Raw genomic sequence first — 22,129 nt, 5'->3', positions numbered from 1 at the left:
TAATTAGATGCCTACAGTAATTGCCGCTGCACTGTAGATGTGCCCTACAGGACAGTGCAAAATATTCTAGAAAACGCCTCCAAAATTGCCCACAACCCTCCAAATAAACCAACTCCACAGGGACATTTACTGAAATTAGATGCCTACAGTAATTGGCATTGCTCTATGGATATGTCCTACAGGTCTGTGCAAAATACTTTAGAAAATGCCTTCAAAAGTATCCATATCTTTCCAGAGACATCTATTGTAATTGGATGCCGACAGTACTGGGTGCTGAATTATAGATATGTGTCCTGGAGGACTGTGCCCAATACTCTTGAAACACTTCCAAAAGTACCAAAGCTCTGCAAATAAGCCAAGTCCTGAGGCACATCTATTGTAATTAGATGCCTACAGGAAAGTGTCTTGCTCTAACGATATGTGTGCTACAAGACTGAGCACAACACTCTAGATTCTAGAAAAAACCTATAGAAATGCCCACAACTCTGCAAATAAGCCAACTCCTCAGGGACATCTATTGTAATTGGATGCCGACAGTAATTGGGGCTGCGCTATAGATGTGCCCTATAGGTCTGTGCCCTCTAAAAGTGTCCACAATTCTCCAAATAAACTAACGCCACGGGAACATCTATTGTATTTTAATGTCTACAGTACTCGGTGTTGCAGGACCCTGCCCAATATTCTAGAAAACTTCTCCTTAAGTGCCCACAATCCTTCAAATTAACTGCCTGCACAGATAGATTGATCAGAACTCAGCACTTTACTTGAGGTGTGAAACTAGAGAAAATGCCTTCAAAGTGCCCAAATCCCTGCAAATGAACCAACACCCCAAGGATATCTGTTGCATTTACTCAAACTGCTTCCTGTGCATTCCAGCATTCTCTCTAAAATCTTTCTGTGTTGCCAGACTCTGGGAGGGAGGTCATCCACATGCATTGCCCTGATTCCTTATGGCCAGGCTCGGACAGTCCTATAGGGCAACAGAGCATTGCCCGAATTTCATGCCGAACGTGCTAGGGTTGTCCTGTTTTTTGGGTAGAAATGGGCCTTGTTGATTAATCTCTCTCATGAGTCAGCTTGCCTTCAAATGACTGGAAGAATTTGGAGTTCCTGGTGATAGCGCCAGTGGCAGCGGTTACCATGGTGCTTTGGATGTTGGTCACTGTCATCAGTTCTGGTAATGCAGGGACTTCCTTGGAGTCTTGTGCTTGACGTACTAGTACTTGATCTGAAAGTTACTGTTCTTTGCCTTCCTTCAGTGGTCTGCATTCTCCTTCATTTTACATTTGCTTTCATGATCCTTTGCTCTGGCTTTGTCTGCACTGTGCTGGTTGGCACGCAGTTGTGATTGTGGGGAAGAGTGTTTCTTACCACACGACCAAACATGAGTGCTGATGGACATGCTACCATGTAACTGTGCAGCATGTTCCTGTAGTCCCGGAGTAGTGTGCAGATGGCCTCCATGAACAATCCATTGGTAATCAAGCAGATTTGGAGAGTACATTTTAGAGTGGCCATAAACCTCTCTACTGTTCCGTTGGCTTGTACTGTTCCGTTGGCTTGAAACCATGGTGTTCTGTAAACATGGCAAAGTCATGCCCACTAAACGGGGGTCCATTATCTGACTTCACAATGGTGGGGATTCCATAGTCGGCAAACTTTTTGTTTAGCACAATTATATCCTCCTGAGCACGGGTGGAATGGATCAGGTGAATTTCCGTATATCTGGACATCTTGTCCATTATTACCAGTACGTATTTGCTGTTGGTGAGCGGACCAAATATGTTGACGTAACCTCGTCCCATACTTGCTGTGGCATCGTTGTCATTTTGAGTGATTCAGCAAATGTCGCACAGAGCAACCGCCTTGCACTCTATGCACTTTCCTAGTGTCTGTTCAACTTTATCATCTATATACTGAAACCATACGTTGGTTCTGCGCTGTCTCTTCACGAAAAAAATGCGAGAGTATCCATTGTATGCCATGTCAAGTACCTGATCTTCTAAGCTTACAGGGATGAAAATCCTGTTTTCTTTTTAATAGTAGTTCTTCCAGGGAAACGGACCGAGTGTGCCTTATAAAGTGAAATGTCTGGAATTGTTTCTCATCTTCTGCCGACAGGGGCTGTTCGTGCTTATTTTTGTGATGCCATTTGTCAGATGTCACTCATTGCCTTATTGTTGTGAGCAGCTGATCTTCTTTTGTGACTTCTAGAACTTGCAGCAACGTAATTGATTTTGGCAGCACATTGCTCATTAGGTGGTTTAAGTATTGGGTGGCCTTGGTGGACTGTCTCTCATCTTTGGTGGGTGACGGAAATCTGGACAGGAAATCAGTGGGATTGTTGTCTTTACCCGGGCGATGTATGATGATAAGCGAATATTCTTGTAGACAAAGTCCCAATCTTTTGATGCAAGGTGGCATCTTGTCTGTTGGCTTGCCGTATATGGTTGGGAGAGGATGATGGTCCATAACAATGGTGAATGGATGACCGTATAAGAACAAATGATAATGTCCACATGCACATACAACAGCAAGCCTCTCTTTCTCTGGCTGTGAATATGCGCACTCGGCTGGAGATAGGCTGCGACTTGTAATATTCCACTACACGTCTTGCCGATGTTGTTGATGTGCCTTGTTTTATTTGCGCTAGGATTGCCCCAAGACCAATGTGGCTAGCGTCAACTGTCAGTTTGGTTTCTAGTTCTGCGTCATAGCAGGCCATGCATAAGGCAGAGGCAATACTTTTTAAAATTTCTTGCAACGCCTCCTCACAGTCAGTCGACCAGGAAAATTCTTGCCCTTTGCCAGTGAATAACTGAAGGGGGTGCTGACGGAGGCGAAGTCCTGAATGTACCTAGTGCGGTAACTTGCCATGCCTAAGAATGATCTGACAGCAGACACTGAGGTTGGTGTGGGAGCTTCTACTTACGTTTGCACCTTGTCTGCGTCTGTTTACAGACCTCTGTGCAAGAAGATGTGCCCAAAGAACTTGAGCGTTGATTTGCTGAGCTCACACTTGTTTTTCAACTTTGAGTGCCATACATACCCTCCTGAGCATGTCATTGTGTGCTTCTTGTGTCGCTTCGAAAATTAGAATATCATTGTTATAGTTCCGGCAATGAGGAATGTGTTTGATGACCTAGTGTATCTTGTTTTGAAAGATCTTTGCTGCGGAGGATACCCCAAAACTAAGATGTGTATACCTAAAGAGCCCTAAGTGGGTGAGAAAGTGGTTATACAAGGAGAGTCTTGATACAGTTCAAGCTGATGATTGTCTTTATTTATATCTAGCATGGAAAAGACTTTTACCCCATGAATCATATCGGTCAGCCGGGGTGCCAAGTGCCACTCTCTTTCTATTGCAACATTGGGTGCCCTCATGTTCACGCAAATGCAAATGCTTGTATTGTTTTCCTTTTTTGGTACTGGCACAATGGGGGACACCCAGGGATGGCTCCCGATGCCAGTTCAATGATGTCCTGGTCTAATAGACACTGTATCTTGACCGCCACGTGCTTCTGAATGTTGAGGGGTAATATTGGGCTGTCGATTGAATGTGAGTGTTAATATGCAACTTGATTTGCTTCCCTTTTAATTTTCCAAGACCTTTGAATAGGGCTGGAAATATTTTTGTCATCATCTGTTTCAGGCTGGTCGTGTATGCTCGTCTCTGTGATTCACTCTCGTCTCTTTACTGTTCGGCATCTCCTCTTCTGTTGTCATGCTGCCTGTCCCTGTGAGCCGAGTTCCTGGTTTTACTCTGCGAGCTGTATCTGCTGGGTACTGGAGATTGCCATGTGCTTGATTGAGGGCTTTCCCGCCTTGGGCAATTGCTTTCCCACCGTCTAGTGTCTCTGTTATTCTCAGCTGTCTGAAAGAACTTGATGTTTTTGCATAACGATTGAAAGTGGGTTTCACCTCCGCACTTGTCGCAGTTGTGGTGTACGGCTGGGCATGTGCTGATGTGTGGGAATTTGTAGCACACCCATAGTATTTCTTCTGTTTTTGGATGTGTTAGGGTGTGTGTGCAGGGCACAGGGATCCTGTTGACGCAGTCTTTGTGATTTTGATGTTGCTTAATAATTCCGTCTGCTGGGACAATGCAGAGTTTGCCCTGGAGAGTTGAAGAGTTTCTCAAGGGTCCTACTTTTCTGCAATTACTTCTTTCTAAAATCGTGTGACTCGCATCCTGCAATGGCCTGTGACATTAGAGCTTCCTCTGTGGAATAGCGATCGAAGTCGCAATATTTTGCCCTTTTTCTCAGTCTCATGGCAGTTGACCAAACTTTCCCCTTTGTCTTGCATAGATTTGTGGAAAATGCGGCGCTCGTAACCTACGTTTTTTAGCGGGAAAAAATAAATATTCAACTGGTCAATTATGCCCTTAAAGGTGTCAGTCGAGTTTTCTGGCTTTTCAAATACAATATCTCTCACAATGGGGCCTAGCAAGTTAAACAGTATGCCTCTAAGGCAGCGTTCTTCACTGATACCTGTAGCATCAATGTAAATATTCAATTCATTGAGCCACCTGTTCCACCTTGGTGCCAGGCCTCTTCTATCTGAGATGTCAAATGGTTGTATGGCCTGGATTTGTAAGGATTCATGTCCTCCCTCGTCCCAGGGTGCAGGGTTGTGAGGGGATGAACCTGCTGCTGGGCTACGTGAGCTGCTGCCCATTTCATTATCTGACATGATGATTAGGTTCTGGTGCACACAAGTCAATGCAAAACTCAACTTTGAGGTGGTGCTGGTGATGCCAGGTGCCACGAGTGCCTATTTCAGGAGACAGCACAGTCTGCGTAGGACAGGGACCCTAGGGCCTTCCAGATCACATGCTCCCCCCAGGTTAGCTGCTCTGGTTATGCACATAAATTTCCTCTGTGGCGATGAACTGAATGTTGAAACGTTGCACTGTCATAATTATCCTCTGTGGCGAAGCACAAGTATGTGGGAAATAAGCTGTGTCCAAAACGAAACAGCTTTCCTCCGTGGCGGTGCAAGTAAAATACACAGATCCAGACTCCAGCTGTCTGTGCGCAACACCATGTCAAATGCAGTCTGAAGAACCTGCAGGGCTGGCCCGGCCTGCCGACGCACAGCAGGTAAGTCTATTTGTTGCCAGGCGTACAAGGCGCGGTATCCGATGGGCAGGGAAGGAAATTCCTCACGGTGCAGGTGTCACGCTGCGGGCATGATCTGTAGGCCGTCGGGACTCGGGAGCAGGAGACCAGGGCATGGACCCAAGGAGGCACCGCTATTCTTCTTGCTGTAACACGCAGTGGATAAACCTCCTCATCGCCAATGTTAAATCTAAACTTGCATGTATAATAAAATAAAGCAAGAACACCAATGCAATCAAACACGGGAACTTGGAACGTGGATGTAACTCTTTCAATCATGAACTCAAATATGGCACGCAAGGCGGTAAGCCTGCCTCTTACAGGGTGGGCTGCAACCCACAACAACAATGGGAAGGGGGACAGGTGGGAGCCTGTCCTCTATGTCCTACAGTGAAGTGGGCATAGAGAGAGGAAATGACAAGTTCTTGCCCAAAGTGGGCCACTTTGATTAATTAGTTCACCGTGCAGTCAGTAGTTTTCAACAGTGTTACTGGACACATATTTAAAATGCAGAATTTGCAACACATTTGACCAAAACACTCCCCCTTGGGTAGTACTCAGTCTGTCACAAAAGGAAATAACTGCTGTTTGCAACTGTGGGCCAGTATTTCATTAGTGGCCGGGGCAGTTTTATGCCCCAGTTTAACTCTTCTTGTGGCGAATACATCTGTCCATTTGCAAACAATTATTTGTTTAAAATCACATGGAATAGTATCTTCTGAGGCAGGGTGTGCTGGAAAGGAGACTGTGTGCCTGTAGAGCCATGCATGTAAAATCGTATACTTTATAGCCGCACATGGGTACAATCTGAAACTGCAGAGGGTACAGGTTTTCTGTTGATTCTCTTGTTAGCGGGCTTCTAACTACCCATTTTCCCATCTTTACAAGCGAAAGAGCTGTCACTATCCACCAAATAAGTAGGTCCCTGGGAGGTGATATACTACCGTACTACCGGGCGCACATAAAAACCAAATCTCCGCCGTTTGCATGTATATCATTAGAGCTAATATTAGCGCTCGGAGGGGAGGCGAAGATGGTTTCTTTCCGTCAAGTGCGGCGGGTCAGCAGAATTCTCTCGCTCTGATTGCACAGCTGGGGAGCGCAGGCGACAGAGGCAACGGCGCATAAAATCTGGCAAACAGTCAGGTTTCCGGGAGGCGCGCGCACCCGGGGAGCAATTGAGGTGATTATGGAGAAGTGCGGCCTGTTCTCTTCCTGCCTGCGATGCTCTCTCTCGCTAGCTACGCAAAATGCTATACAGATATATTCCATTGAACGGACATAATGGTTATCATGCCGAGCCTAAAAGCTGCTGAAGCTCCCCAGTCACGCTTGGCAACCCCTCTATTAATGGTCTTCTAAGCAATGCACTGCTTATAGCCTTACATGAGTCATTCAATATGAGGTCACAGATGATGTTGATGACATCACTGATGACATGCAATTAAGCAAGACGACTCTGTACGGACACCCCGCAAAATTCTAAATGTTATATCAGTTTAATACAAATGAAGTCAAGGGCCAAATAAAACGGTGACTAAATGTCAGCCACAAAAGTTCAAAATTCTCTTTTACGTGGATCTGAAATGTAGGGGGACCGGGATGCAGCCAGGAACTCCACCCCGGTACTTACTGGGGTTCCTGGCTTTGCTTTGCTTTCCTTTTCTATGTGTTACACATGCTCTAGCTTCTTGTTGGTGCGCACACGAGGCTACATTGGCACGATTAGATTTATTTTTAACACATGCTACTTCCTGTTTATTTCCAACGTTCTCTTGCTCTTTTTTTTATAAATGCATACATTACTGATTTATTTAATGTATTTATTTAATTTATTACATTTGTTAAACGCCCAAACCCTGAGGTATCACGGCGTAGTTACAAACAGCTTGGTTTTGATTTAGGGTATTCAAAGTACATACATATGAACAGACAGTGACATTACAGAGGTCTTAATTATTTACATGTTCTGGCGAGAGCCTCCTTTAGGTAGGCGTCAATGTAGACCTGTTGTGTCAGTTGGCCAGTATTGGTTGAATAACCACGTTTTTAGTAACTTTTTGAAGCAATGGAAGGAGTCCTTGTTTTTAATGTTTAATGGGAGGGAGATCCAGGCTTTAGGGGCCATAACTAGGAAACTACTACCTCCTGCTCTAGCACTTTTGGAGCACGGGACCACAAGGAAAGTGTTATTATTGGATCTTAGCGTGCAGTTGGATTATTTTTTGCTTATGGAATTATTTATGATGCTATCACCTATTACACCATGAAAGGCTCCAATGAAGCTCTGCCATGCAAGAAGGGCGCACAAGACCTCAGCACTATACCTCTACTTGCAGGTCTTGGAAAAGGAAATCTTTGGTCTTGGTGCTGCTATGCAATAGTATTGTTCACAGTGATCATTGGTGGCAATGCATTTATGTCGATTTGGTGATCATCAGAATAGGAGTGAGAAGAGAGGTTCTATGATCCAGGGTAGCGCCACTGCGGGGCTTCACGGGGTACAGTGCCATGTTTCAAAGTAAAAGAGTAAAGGAGAGTGCTTGTCGGAAGCTTCCAAAACCACCAATATGAGTAGGTTGTTGCGGTGCAGCTTGACGAGTGTAAGGATGCATTAAGGTTCCTTCCTTTTGTCTGTTGTTAATTTGGGTTCCTGGCCAAGCATGACACTGACACCAGTGCAGGAACAGGAAACATCTCTACTAATTTACAGCTTGGGTACAGGGTACAGGAATACATTTAGACCACATCAGGTAAGTAACTCGGACAGACATCCACCAACATCCTCTCTCAGTCAACCCATCTTCTCAACTGCACATTCAACCATTAAGAATATAACATTCTAGCACACAGCATTCCATGTGCGCCACTCCTAGAATTTCATGCATACAGGGCAGGGTACAGTGAAAGACAAGACACAACCTATCTCCCCCTCAAACAACACAAGACACACCCAGGAAGATAGAGACATGCATACATATGCAACAACCCATGTACATCCCGAGCTTCCAAAACAATTCCTTCCAATGACACACCAGTACAAATCTTGTAACCATCTTCACCCAGTGGGACAATCTGCACTATAAAATGCCATTCCTTTTCCTCTACCACTAAGAGATAGATACAAACCACTGAACAAAAGGATTTCACAACCAAACGTTCAATCAACGTAAGGCTTCCAGCCTCAAACCACACGACTGAGGCAAAACAATGCCATATTAGCATGAAATGTGCGTTCCAAAAGGCACAGATAACTGATCACCCAAACACCTCTCCACTAGAAAATACCATCTTACCCCAGAGGGTACAGAGACCAGATCTCCCAACACACACACAGAACAGATTTCCCCCACACACAGCATAGCACGCATCCACCATACCACAACAAAGTTCAGCCCCCTGAATGCAACGCTAGCCATTCACACTGCCACTCACTAACTGCCCACCATAACATCTGCACCATTTCCAACACGACAAGGTACTAAAAGTACCCCAGGTAACCAACACCCTAGAGAAAGAGCACTCCAAGTAGTCTGGCTGTCGACAGCCCACAAGGCACTTGTGATGAAGGACCACATTTCACAACTCCAACAACTCCAATTCAGGAAGCCAAGTATGACCACACCTCATCATGACACTCACGCCAGACAGCTCAGAACAAATTATTCTAGACAGTTTTCACAGTCCACTAAACACACAAAGATGAAACTGCCTTACTCTTTTTCCTTAAAGCACTGAAATTATGTATTTGAAATTCAATTTCTAATTCAATGTTCTTCAGTAAAAATCCAGCCTGTAAACTAAAGAGGTAACAGAACATTCATCATAACTTGCACATTACCATACTAACGTAGGAAATCCATGTCCTAACTAACTTTACAAACACACATTCCAACCTGTAAATGATTGGGATTAAACACAGCTAAACTGAGTGATCACTAAACCTCAGCAAAACAAAACTAAATGCACAATAAATCTCTCTAAATAGAGGCAACAACTTCCAAACACAAGTACATCAACAGTTGTAGAATATTCAATCGGCCTCCCATCACACAATTCCAAAACTCTAATGTGAATTAAACTCTGAAGCCTCTCTCTGTTCAATTGAGATCTCCCTGTACAAATCAGGTTCTAATTACTGGAATATCAACAAATTTCTATTTTCCGGACTTTCCACTACAGCACCACATAAAGGACAAAAACCTGAAAGAAGATCTCCTCTCTACTCCATCACTGCCTCCTGGCGCTGTCCAAAACAGTGTACACGTCTTGTCCCACAGTGCAGGTCCACCCGCACCCTGGCTCTTCTGCTCACAAAGGGACCTACTTCCTTCTTCTTCATTTGATCAAGATTGACCTGTTTCACTGGGATCCCACAAGAGCCAATACTATCACACATGTGGCTCACTTATGTAAGTAGGTCTGCCAATTGCAGAAATATGTTCACCAGTTTCCTCCAGCAAAGTCTTGGTTAGCTCTTCTTTGGCTCGCACTGCTGTAATTCTTATGCTGCACCTGGATACTTGCTCCTTTGCTGCCCCTCACAGACACAACCGGTTCCTGCATTCACTACTGGCCTTCCTTGGTCTGGGTTGGCTGCCCCTTGCAAACTCCAAATGTAGGCTTGAATTCCTCACACAAAAAGTTTACTGTCTTTCCCTTTCAGACTCAGTGAGCCCTTAGCCCCGCAAAGTCTCTGTCTGCCCTTTGCCGACCCGATAGGCCCCTAGGACCTGGTGCTGCCTCCTCACAGCAATGGCTGGGCCTCACTGGCCCCACTGTAGCCCGCAGCATTCCTAATCTCTCTGCACCTGGCAGACCCGATATGCCCCCAGGACCTTGCACTGCCTCCTCACATCAATGGCTGGCCCTCACTGGCCCTACTGCAGCCCCCAGAGCACCTACCTCGAGAGAAGATCTTCTCTTGTTTTGGGTGGCAGTGGATGTCCCTCTCCTGGTGCTTTCTCCCCAGCACAGCCAGCATCCTCATTACCATTGTTAAATTGGCCAAGCATGACACTGACAGTGTAGGAACAGGAAACATCTTTATTAAGATCCAGCTCCGGATAGAGGGTACAAGGATACATCTAGGCCACATCAGGAGAGTAACTTGGACAGATATCCACCGGCATCCTCTCTCAGTCAACGCATCTTCTGCACATTCACAGAACCATTCAGAACATAACATTCTCACACACAGCATTCAATGTCAGTCACTCCTAGGATTTTATGCATACAGGGCAGGGTGCAGAGAAAGACAAGACACATCTGTCCTTGTGTCTCCAGACGTTTGTGACTCTCATGTTCCCATATGATGAAACATATTCCCACTTATATCCCGCCTGAGTGTGGCCACTGAGGCTGGTGGTCCGGTGAAGTGGTGAAGCATGCGGCGTACCTCCCACAGGCTTTGTGCTGGGAGCCCAAGATATGGCACAGCCATCAGCACAGCCTTCAACCACACACGCAGGTAATGGGCGGCAAGATTTGGACAGTTGTGTTTGGAGCTCAGTGACTGCAGTTTAAAAAAAAGACCCTTTGAACTGAGCTCCTCCCTGTTTTATATTCCTGGCCTTGTGTTAGAGCCATATCAATTGCTCTCAGGTAGACTGACTGTGTTCTGCATGGTGCGTGTACTGCTCGATGTTATATTTTTTCTTTTGACAAGTGCAGAAAAAAGCACAGTATCAGTGCAGCACAGTAGTAGTTTGGGAGTCAGTTTCTCTTCTGGCCCTCAGTATTTGTTTTATTATGAGATTGCATAGAGTGCTATTTTCTTCTTGCTGCTCACTGAGAAGTACACAAGGAAAGTTACAGCATTCTCTTCGTTCTTACTCCACTGGGCTCCTGATTTGACATTTTGAGCAATTAAATATCGAGTCAGATTTGTCAATTGTAGCTATTTAGTCATTGCTTTGACCTTATTATACAATTCGGTGTAATCCTCTGCTGTGTTGTCTTTTACTCATGTGAGTTGGCGCTCATAGCTACTCTTTAGTTCCCGCATAGTTAAATCGACCAGCACCACCTTCATTACACCGACCGTGTCCAAAGCTATGGCAACATCTAATCGGTACAATTTATGTAAGGGGAAGTCATGTGCCAGTTCATCTGAACAGCAGCCTGATGGTGTAAGAAGAGCCCCCAGGGTACAGGACATGGTGGCCACTGATGCCCTTGTTGCACCTGAGTGCAGCAACCCTAGGGGGAAAATTACTGCATTCTTTCATGCTGAGCTGGCAGAGTAGAGGCACAAGGTGCAGCTGATACTCAACTCTAAAAATGCTGCAAAGGCATCTTCCTCTATTGTACTGTACAATGATAATCATGAGCACTCTTACTATATGGATGTTGACAAAATAACTCGTAACTAGGGTTATACTATTCATTGTAACAGAGTGTTGTAGCCACCGCTGACAATGCAGCAGTGAACAACGATTCATGAAAGAGTGTCTGCTTCTCCTAATCTCTTTCCTCAGTCTGTCTTTATGGACAAAATGTGGTAATTTGCAAGAGGACACCAAGCCCTTGGTTGAGATAAACTCTTTCATGGTAACTATACAATGTGCCATGAAAATCCTGCTAAAATTGTGTGGGAGGCTACAGGAAAGAGTAAACATCCAACAAAGCAAGAAAGAGGGAGAATAGATGTAAGGAAAGATTAACTAAGAACAATGGGACATTGACAAGTTGGGTGATCAATGGTGACACATTCGAGTGCAGAATTTATCACAATGAGGATTTATTTAATATTGTGGTAGCGGATGGCAATTTGGATGGAAATGGAATTGTTGACATTGATCATTGCTCTACTCTTGATCGAGTGAAAAATATCAGAGACGAAACCCATACTACAGGCCGCCCTGATAACATCCCTGCCAACAAAGATGCCAACACCAGGGTCAAAAGTAAATCTCTCACAATGAAACGGTTGAAAAATCAAAAATCAAATCAAAGAGTCAATCGCTCTCACTTACTATACGCTTTGCAACAGGTTCTGAAGTCTGATGGTTTTGATTTTGTAGAACCATTGGATGTATCAATCCTAATGTAACGCAATTCAATTGTTATCATTTTTATACATCCTCTATGATTCATGACCGCCGTGAAAGGCAGCTAAAAATGATTTATGAGTTAGGCGTTGATAAGGATTTACCCGATTCAAATCATGTTAAAAATAATGTTAGAACTGATGAAAACCTTCAAATCACTACTAATGTCAATGGCAAAACAATTGTTAGAGGAGCTTCACTCAACGATGCACAATGTGTACTAAAGTGGCTTATATACTCACTTCCTGCACTATCGGGCAAACGGCCTCAATGCCATTCAGTATTGTTTTGGAACACTTATGACTTTAGTCATTTCCTAGGCTTGAGTGTATCTCTTGAAATTTTACTTGGAAACCAGATATTTCTGTTACAGGAGGGTTGGCTTTGATCTAAAATGCACATTGACGGTTATAACATCTTCCAATCTTTTGCAAAGAAGGGTGACATTGAATGACGCTATGGGTGCCTATTAGTAGGGGTGAAACGCTCCCTGAGGTGGGAACAGAAGGCTGGTACTTAGTATCCACGACCCTCCTTTTTTCTGGATGCCATTTCTGAATTTTTGGCTAAATGGATGAAGGGTGAATCTGGTGATCTAGTGCTGTTGGGAGGCAATCTAGACACTCATTATGTTTGTCCTAATGCGATTGTGGAGACTAAGAATGTTAAGAGCAAAAGCACTCTTGAAACACAAAGTTGCCAATAGGCAACATCGATTCTGGTCTAGCTTCCAAAATTAATGTGACTTGTCCATGCTAAATGGCCATACAGTTGGTGATTGTCCCAGTCATTTTACCTGAAAGCTGGGTAATTCAAGTGCCACTCTGGATTATTATTTTCTTTATGAGTCAGGGGGTGATCACATTAATTGAAAGTCTATCTATATGCCCAAACAACGTCAGTGATCATGCCACTCTTTCCATCTTCATTGCCTCCTGTCCTGCAAGGACTGGGTTGGAAGGTATTGGTGATGTAAATGTTAATCATGCTCGAAATCACATCTCTTGGTCTAGTAGGAATACTGAGAGGACAACCTACTTACTATTGACTTTAATGAAGAGTTCTCTCAATTCTTTGAATGCCTTGGTGTTGATGAGATTGAAATATGGGTGTCTAAATTCTCCAATGATGTTGCTCTAGTAAAGGGCAATTATACAGAGCATAAGGCAGGGTGAAGTCTTGTGTATGATAAGGAAATTGGAGATAAAAAGATATGCCTTAGTAGAGATATCCTTTGCGGCAAGACCTACCCTTTTAACTATCATTAGGGGTATTAAAAATAAAAACAGAATCTGGATCAAGTGGTGACGCTCTTCTATTAAAAATGCAGCATGGCAAATAATGGTTGCAGTGATCAAGGTGTGCATCACCAGAAGCATATGGCAACTGCTTGGGGAAGCTAAGGTGAATAAGAATAAGCAGTTGACCAATTCCGTTCTACGAGGCCAGATGGCAAAGTAACATTGAGATGAATCTATATGAAGGTTGTGTGAATCCGATCCATCAGGCGGCTTCAGAATATAACCCTGCTTTGATGATAGATAGAAAGAGTAAAACAACAATAATTGGTAAACTCAAGCCATCTACGGCACCTGGACCAATTGGCCTTGCTAGCATGGTATTGAAAAAAGATGAGGAATCTTTGGCTAGTATCTTAGACATTTTGTTCAAGAAGATTTTGAAATTCGGGGTAATTCCGATATCATGGAAAAGAACTATTTTAATTCCAATTTTCAAGAATGAAGTGTGTTGTGAGCCAAATAATTCTAGATTACTGTCCATGTTGGACCATACTGGGGATATACTTGCTGTGTTTATTTCAATTGAACTTCACAAGTGGTCAGAAGCTAAGCAAACTCTTGGATACATTTCAGACAGGATTTAGAGACGATTCCTTTAACGTGCATTATTTGAGATTTGGGGACATGTCGATAGAAAAAGGCATGTCTAAAAATGCTCCTGTGTTATATGCTCTCTGTTTGGACTTCCAAGCAACATTTGGTTCGCTGTGCACAGATAGACTCTGGGAAAAACACGAGGCATATGGTTGCCCAGGGCATATCTTTCATTTTTTGAGGTTGCTTCACAGGGGAACAAGTGTACAGATTAGGCCAGCAGCGGTGGAGACTTAACAGACTCTGGGCCTCATCACGACCCTGGCGCTAAGTGAAAAACGATGGCGGTAAATGGTTACCGCCATCTTTTTCCGCCAGGTCCGATCATGACATGTGACCGTTAACTACGATGCCATTAGCGGCATCGTAGTCAACGCTGCCGCTAACTGCGACAAGGGTGCGCGCCCTCGCCCGCCCACACCGTACTTAGCGCCATGGCGGAAAGTTACGCAAATCCCGACCCAAGCGGACATGCACCTAACGCCATCACCCAGCCCGTTAAGTACCTTACCACCATGGTGCTAACAACGCCATCGCGAACCAACCGTAAAGGGCCATGTTAAGTGAATGCAGCTGCCACAGGTGCACTGAAACAGCACAGGTGAAGGCAATACAGACTCAGGAAGTACAAAAAGAGCCCACCCCACCCCTTCCCACACCCAGACACACTCCACAATGATACCAATTCGAATGGAAATGTTGGGGCTGGAGGACCTGATAGCAATGCATGTGCTACAACAGCAACAACAACAACAACAACTACTACAACAGCAACAACACCAGGCAGCACAGAGGAGACGCAGGAGGAGAAGGAGGGCAAGGCAGGCCCAGCAAGCCCCACCTGCACAGCCAGTGCCACCATGCAGGCAGCCCCCAATCCCACGCATCAGAGCCAATCCATTCAACCTCACTGCTGAGCAGATCCACACCCTGTACCGTTTGGACCGGGACACCATCACCGCCATCGTAGACATGACACACAACGACATCGTCAGCATGATAGAAAGTCCAACCGCCATCCCCCCCTACTGAAGGTAGTGGCTGTACTCCACTTCCTGGCCACAGGCAGCTACCAGCACACAGTGGGGCACCTGCATGGCATTTCACAACCATTATTCTCGCAAACACTCATCCAAGTGCTCGATGCCCTCCTCAAGCACACAGACAACCACATCTCATTACCACGGACTGCACAGGAGATAGCTAACACCAAAGTGGGTTTCCATGCACTAGCCGGCATACCCGGTTGCATTGGTGCCATCGACTGCACCCATGTGGAATTGGTGGTTCCACGTGCCGTGGAGGTACCGTACCGCAACCGGAAACAGTTCCACTCAATCAACGTGCAAATGGTCTGTGACTCCAACAAGATCATCACACATTGTTGTGCCCGATTCCCCGGATCAACCCATGATTCCATGGTCCTGAGGAACTCCACAATACCACGCTACATGGAGCAACATGCAGGCCCAAGATCCTGGCTACTCGGTGAGTCCAATGTAATGGAAGTGGGCAGGTGAATGACGTACCGATGCATACTCCACCTGGCAGAAAGGGGGGGGAATGCATACACCACCTGGCAGAAAGGGGGGGGGGAATGCATACACCACCTGGCTGAAAGGTGGGGGGGATGCATACTCCACCTGGAAGAAAGGGGGGGGGAATGCATACTCCACCTGGCTGAAAGGTGGGGGGGGGATGCATACTCCACCTGGATGAAAGGGGGGGGGATGCATACTCCACCTGGATGAAAGGGGGGGGATGCATACTCCACCTGGATGAAAGGGGGGGGGATGCATACTCCACCTGGCTGTGAGTAACACGGAGATCGGAGACAGAGGATGGGCACTTACAATGCACACAACCCCTCTGCATACATTGGGTGATGGCATGCAAAACAGGCCATGGAAGCCATGAGCATATACAGGTAGCATTGTGTGAATAAATTAGGTCATGTAGATGTGAGCCAAATTAACAGTTGGAAGCAAGCCATGATGGAACATCATGTTCCTGATCAGACAACATGACTGACACATACATTCTCGCCTACATACAGGTGATGCTGGCTATCCCCTGAAGAGTTGGCTCCTTACACCAGTCCGGAACCCGCAGAACCAGCACGAGGAGGACTTCAACCGTGCACATACACGTACTCGTGTGGTCATAGAGCAGACATTCGGCCTATTGAAGGCACGGTTCCGAAGCCTCAGTAGGTCTGGTGGGGCACTCCTGTATGGCCATGAGAAGGTGGCAAAGATCGTCATGGCATGTGTAATGCTACACAATATGTGCGTCAGGCAGAATGTGCCCCTGCCCCCTGACGCAGAACTACAACCACCTGACGATGAGGATGAGGAGGGAGCAGATGGGGCGGCACCCCATGGAGGAGGCGATGCACAGGAGGGGCGTGCAATGCGCCAAACTATCATCGACCACTGCTTCTAGCACACATGGCTGGTGTGTGTCATATGGTGACTGCACTTGGGGCACTGTGTGGCACCGGGACATGCACACTGTGGACTGTACACCAATAAAGCACACATGCGCAAAGAAAAAATCAACACACTCTGGGTTTTTTTTCAAGGTAAAAGTGTATTCAAGACATGGAACGTCGTGACCCACCACCTCCCACCTCCCCCCTGCACACACCCCCCCCAAACTCCCCCCTTAACTCCCCAACACACCTCCCTGCCACCCCCCTGCACACCCCAACACACCCACTCCCCCCTCCACCCTCCCCCCCCCCCTGGAATCCCAACAAAGGTGTGAGTTAGTCTGTGCAGCAGTGTCAGAAGTAGGATTCCTACACTGTCCGGCCACTATTGGCAGCCCCCTCCACTGGCCCCCGGGGCACCCCTGCCTGTGCTGCGGAGGTTCCTCCCCGATCGGCGGATGGGGCTGCTCGGTGTCGAGCTGGCAACCGAGGAGGATCCTGCCTGCTCATTTGGACGCATGGCCCGTATTGTCTGCACAAGGTCAGTGATGGCGTGCCGCACAGCAGCTAGTTCCGCGCAGATGTCCTTTGTGGACGACTCTATAGCTGCCTTCACTGTCTCTGCACATTTCTCCATTGCTGCACTTGACCCCCCACATTCAGCAACATGTTCTTCGAGCAGCGAGGAAAGTTGCTGCTGCCGGGTGGCAATCGCCTCCAGAGAATGGTTGGTATTCTGGCCCATGGCTAATGGCAGTGGTATTCCCATTGGGCTGATCAGCCCCTGCAGCGGGGATGGAGTGGCTGGCCAATCGTCATCCTCTGGCTGACCCTGTGTGGCATCCGCATGCGGGCTGCTTAGGGACAGGTAGGGGGAATGAGGGTGGCCTGTGGGGCTTCTGACATCACTCTCCTCAAAGATCCCTGCTTCGCTATCGGAGGAGGCAGCAATGGCAGCAGTTTCCCCATTTGTGCTGCTTGCAGCAGAGGCTGTGGCTTCTGTGGGCATGATTTGTGTGATGTCTGCTGCTGCTGCTGCTGCTGTACTGCCTGCTGGGGTGGCTGTCTGTGGCCTGTCCTGTTTCCCTTGCATGGATTTTGGCTGCTGTGGGGTTTTCCTCGGGACGGCAGAGGTGGAGGGTTGTGGTGTTGGCACAGTTGGCCTGGCCCTCTTAGTGGGTGTGGAGGCAGTGGTGTCCTCTTCCTCAAGGTCGGAATTTGAGCCTGTGGTGGGACAGAGGAGGGAGAGTGTTATTCATGGGTCTGCGGACATTGGCCGGGCATTGTGGCGACTGGCATCTTATCAGTTAGTACATGTGGCACATTTCATGCAGGGGAAAAAAGTTGTCTCCCTTTTGTGTGGAAGTAGCATGGAGGTATGTGGGTGCCTGCAGTTAGGGTGTGCATGCTGCATGTGTACAGGGTGCAGATCGGATGTATCTGTGGGCAGTCTCCTGCTGATGTGTTGCATTTACACTATGGGCCAACATTGTACTTCACATGAATGGACTTAGGTGAGATTTGCATGCCTTGATTTGAGCCACCTACCTGCATCGCCCGATGTCGGGGCTCCTCTCTCCATTCCTCCTACTCCTTCAATGCTCTGCATTCCGATTGTGGAGGCACAGATTTCCTCCCATGGCTGCAATTTTATAGGGGACTCCGATCCTCCCCCAGTTGCCATTGCCAGGTTCATGTTAGCTGATAGTATGCTCCTGACTCTGAGCCGGAGATCGTCCCACCGCTTGCGGCACTGTTTGACATTGCGGGGTGTTGTTCCCACGGCACTGACCCGCTGAGCTACCAGTGCCCATATGGCCTTCTTCTTGGATATGGCCGGTCTTGTCAGTTGGTTGGAGAATACCACTGCAGCGTTCTCCTGGAGGGTCTCCGCTAGCATGGTAAGCTCCTCTCTGGAGAAGCGGTCTTGCCGCTGGCGGTCACAGGCTTTTTTCACCACTTTAGGCATCTTCCTGCAGGTAGAAGGTTGAAGCCGGTATTTGCGGGGTCTCAGGCTCGGATGTCCAGTGGTTTTGGAGGATGGCAATGGATTGTGTTTTTAAAGATGGCCGCCGTGCTCTTTCCCGTTCCGCCGCGGTGACGCTACTTCCGGTTCCGCTTATCTACGGTCAACGCTAATTGCGGTGACCGCTAACTACGGTCACCGCTATGTACGGCGGTGGCGGTGGTGCACCTTGCGCCGCATACGATGCCGGTAGGTGCCGTTTTGGGGGCATTACCGCCATGGCGCAGTTTACATTACCGCCATGGCGTAATGCTCGTGCGCGATGGGTCATAATGTGGCGCACTTTACGCCATCGTCCCACGGCGTTAACGTTCATTACGCCATGGCGGTAATGACGGCGGATTACCGCCAGGGTCGTAATGAGGCCCTCTGTCCCTATTTTTAAGGGGGTGAAGCAGAGGTATTTTTTGTTTGAGAAGGATCTCTAATTGTCCTCCCAAGGTTGACTTCCTACATATTGCATGCCTGTCTTATGCAGACGACTTGGTAATTCTAGATCAAACTTTCTCATCTTGCGAGGACAACTAGAGAATTGTAGAAGTATGCTGAGGAGACCCGCCTTGTCATTAATCAGAGTAAAATGTGGATTATGCTCCTTTCTTATGGCACTGTCCATAGGTCTAAACCTCTGCTCCGTGCAGGAGCTATTGAATACACTAGCTGCTAGACATACCTGGGTGTTGAAATGACCGTTCGACATGGATATGATAAATGTATCGCTACACAGAAACGAAAAGCGGCCCAATTTACAATGTTTATTAGTAAATGTACACAAAGGATGGAAGGCTTTACCTTGGAGGGCACCATCCGGTTGTATAAACAATGCTTTTTGTCCAGCAATCCTCTTTGGCCGTGTGAGCCTGACTTTGCACAATCTGACTTGGCCAAGGGCCATTGAGGGTCACTTTTGAGGAGAGGCTTGTGCTTGCCTCAATGTTTTCCAATGGAGATTTTGAGATTAGAACTCGGTTTCATCTCTTTGGAAGCTATTGTGTTATTGAAGTGAGGGCTACATTATATTATGACATTAAGTGCCCCAAGATGCCCTTTGTTTTCATCTTTAGGAATGACAATTCGATCTCACAGCAGGGATGTAGTTTGGGGTCACCATGGGTCACAGTTGCGACCCCCGAGGTCTCCCTTGCTACCCCTGTGGACTCCCTTGCTACCTGAAAAAAAGAATTTAAAAAATATGTTACATTTTTCAGATTTTATTTTTAATGGAAGCTCCTGGGCTGTGGACAGCACCATGTGGCTCTTTGTTATGGAGTGCCTTCCTTTCTTGTTCAACCCTCTTAAAGAAAATAGGGGGTTCCACAAGTGTAACACTTTAGCAATGACCAAAATAATAAAGAATAGGAATAACAAATAACTTGTCTTTCTGTAATTCTATACAATAATTGCTAAACTTATTAAAGTGTATTTCAGGCAGACTTCTGGGGGCGAGTCACTGATTTCGCTTGTTGTTAAACACCTCAAATTCACAATGCAGAGAAATCTCCCGAAAAGCATTAAGAGTAGAGTAAGCATCCATTTCAGACTATGAGCCTTATTCACAGAAGCGTTTTATAATGGCAAACCCCCATTGAAAAACGGTCTGTGAATTAGGCACAATGGGCCTCATCACGAGTTTGGCAGTAACCCATAAATGCGGCGATAACACTATTACCGCTGCATTTAAGGGTCCACCCAATCACAAGTCTGGCAGCACAGAGCTGGGGGTAAATGCGCTAATTTCACACACATTTCCGTGCGCAATTAGTGCAGTGCTATTAGCGCGGGCTAATAGTGCTGAAAATGCCCCATTACAGGCCAACCCTAGCGCCGGACCGGTTGGCGGTAACGCTATTAGCCCAGGCGGTATCCCGCCAGTAATTCCACCAGGATAATGCCGAACTCATGATAAGGCCCAATGTATTTTGCTTTTCGCAAGTTGCTGTTATAGCATGTTTTCTACTGACGCTGTCTCTATTACGATCACAAGACATTCCATCTTGGTGTCTTCACTCACTTGACAAAACCCTTGAGCCTATTATGGGCCTAAAAACAATTATATTAACGATACATGTGGTGATCTACGTGTGGTGATCCATTCTTGTATCAAATGTACATCGTATTACAGTGATATCGTAACCACATTTTTCGTAGTGTACTTAGGAAAAATTGCTATGTAAAGCTACTTCCTGTTTTGTCAAGGGATGAAAGGTCATGATCCATTGCTTCCCATGATGTCGTCAGAGGTCAAGGGTCATGTGATGTCACTTCCGCTACCCCGGGCATTTTGGTGAAATAACGTCCCTCTCTCACAGGCATGATGCTCATGCTGAATCTGTTTTCAAAATGTTTAAATGATCGAGTGGCTCCCCGATTGGGATGCACGTTTCTTTGAATTAAAACGATCACTTGTATTGGGAACAGAAAACTGGGACTGGTGTTGGAATTTCGATAATCCCGCTAAAGTGAAACAATTCACCCACGTTCCTTACAGTTATAAAAAGGTTCAACCCTATCTTTTATTATGTCCTTCTTAATTTTTACGCAAATGTGTATTTTAAATACGCACTAATCGTCTCCATGTACTTTTGGTAATTGGTCCAGCACTTAACTTGCCATCAGATAAAAGCTTGTCGACTCTATAAATTGAACAGCATAATGGAGACGGCTAAACATGCGCTTACTGAGTGTAATCGACTTGGGACCACTTATATGTGTCATCCAGGCGCTTTTTTTCGTAATATGAACCAGTCTTCTGGTAATTGTGCCTTAATTCTGAAAGCACTGCTGTACATATTGCACTTCATAGAATATAGTCGATTGTGTGCAAACGCTGCTATGGTGAAATAAACTGATCAATTGATTTTAGTGAATTTAGAACATTTTGTATTTATTGTCTGTTATATTTAGATCCATTGCATTGCACGGTATTATCTGTATAATTGTATATTTGTATATGTTTTAACATATGTTTTGCAATTTCTGAGCTTTTTGTGGGGAAATGTCTATTGAACTGTACCACAATAAATAAATAATACATTCAAAATAAAATGGCATCTTGTAAAACATGCCTTGTCAGTAGGCAATCAGGTATATGGTATGGTTTTGTGTAATCTGTGCTGTATTGTGTTGGGGGAACATAAACAACAGGGGGGTGGGCTAGTAGACAAAGAAAGGGATGTTGGGACATGCAAAAGGTTTTATAACTTGGTTTATGTTTCCAAGATTTTTATTTTATTCAAAAACAAGTCTAAAATAATTATTAAACACGATTTCATAACAAATAGTCCCCTTTCTACCTCTATGAACGTTAGCAGTCGCGGACTAGTTACATTGCTGCTGCGATGCGAAACGAAACGAAGCGTGGACTGCCGATGCCGCTTACAGCAGAGTGAGAGACAGTACGGACAGAAGGCTGCAGGTAAGCATATTGAATACAGCTTTAACAATATCGGCCATAATGAATAAAGACAGATGGTCACCACGAATAAACTTAGAGGCCGATTCATGGAATAATTAGCGTGGTGCAAGTGGGCAAAAATGTGCGAATCGCAGTGGAATAGCGAAAATCGCAGTGCAAGTGCGAAAATCGCACGAAAAGCAGC

The sequence above is a fragment of the Ambystoma mexicanum genome, chromosome 3q (assembly GCF_040938575.1).
Source record: "Ambystoma mexicanum isolate Mex_15411 chromosome 3q, UKY_AmexF1_1, whole genome shotgun sequence".
In the NCBI taxonomy this organism is placed as follows: Eukaryota; Metazoa; Chordata; class Amphibia; order Caudata; family Ambystomatidae; genus Ambystoma; species Ambystoma mexicanum.
This window is presented reverse-complemented; position numbering follows the sequence as displayed.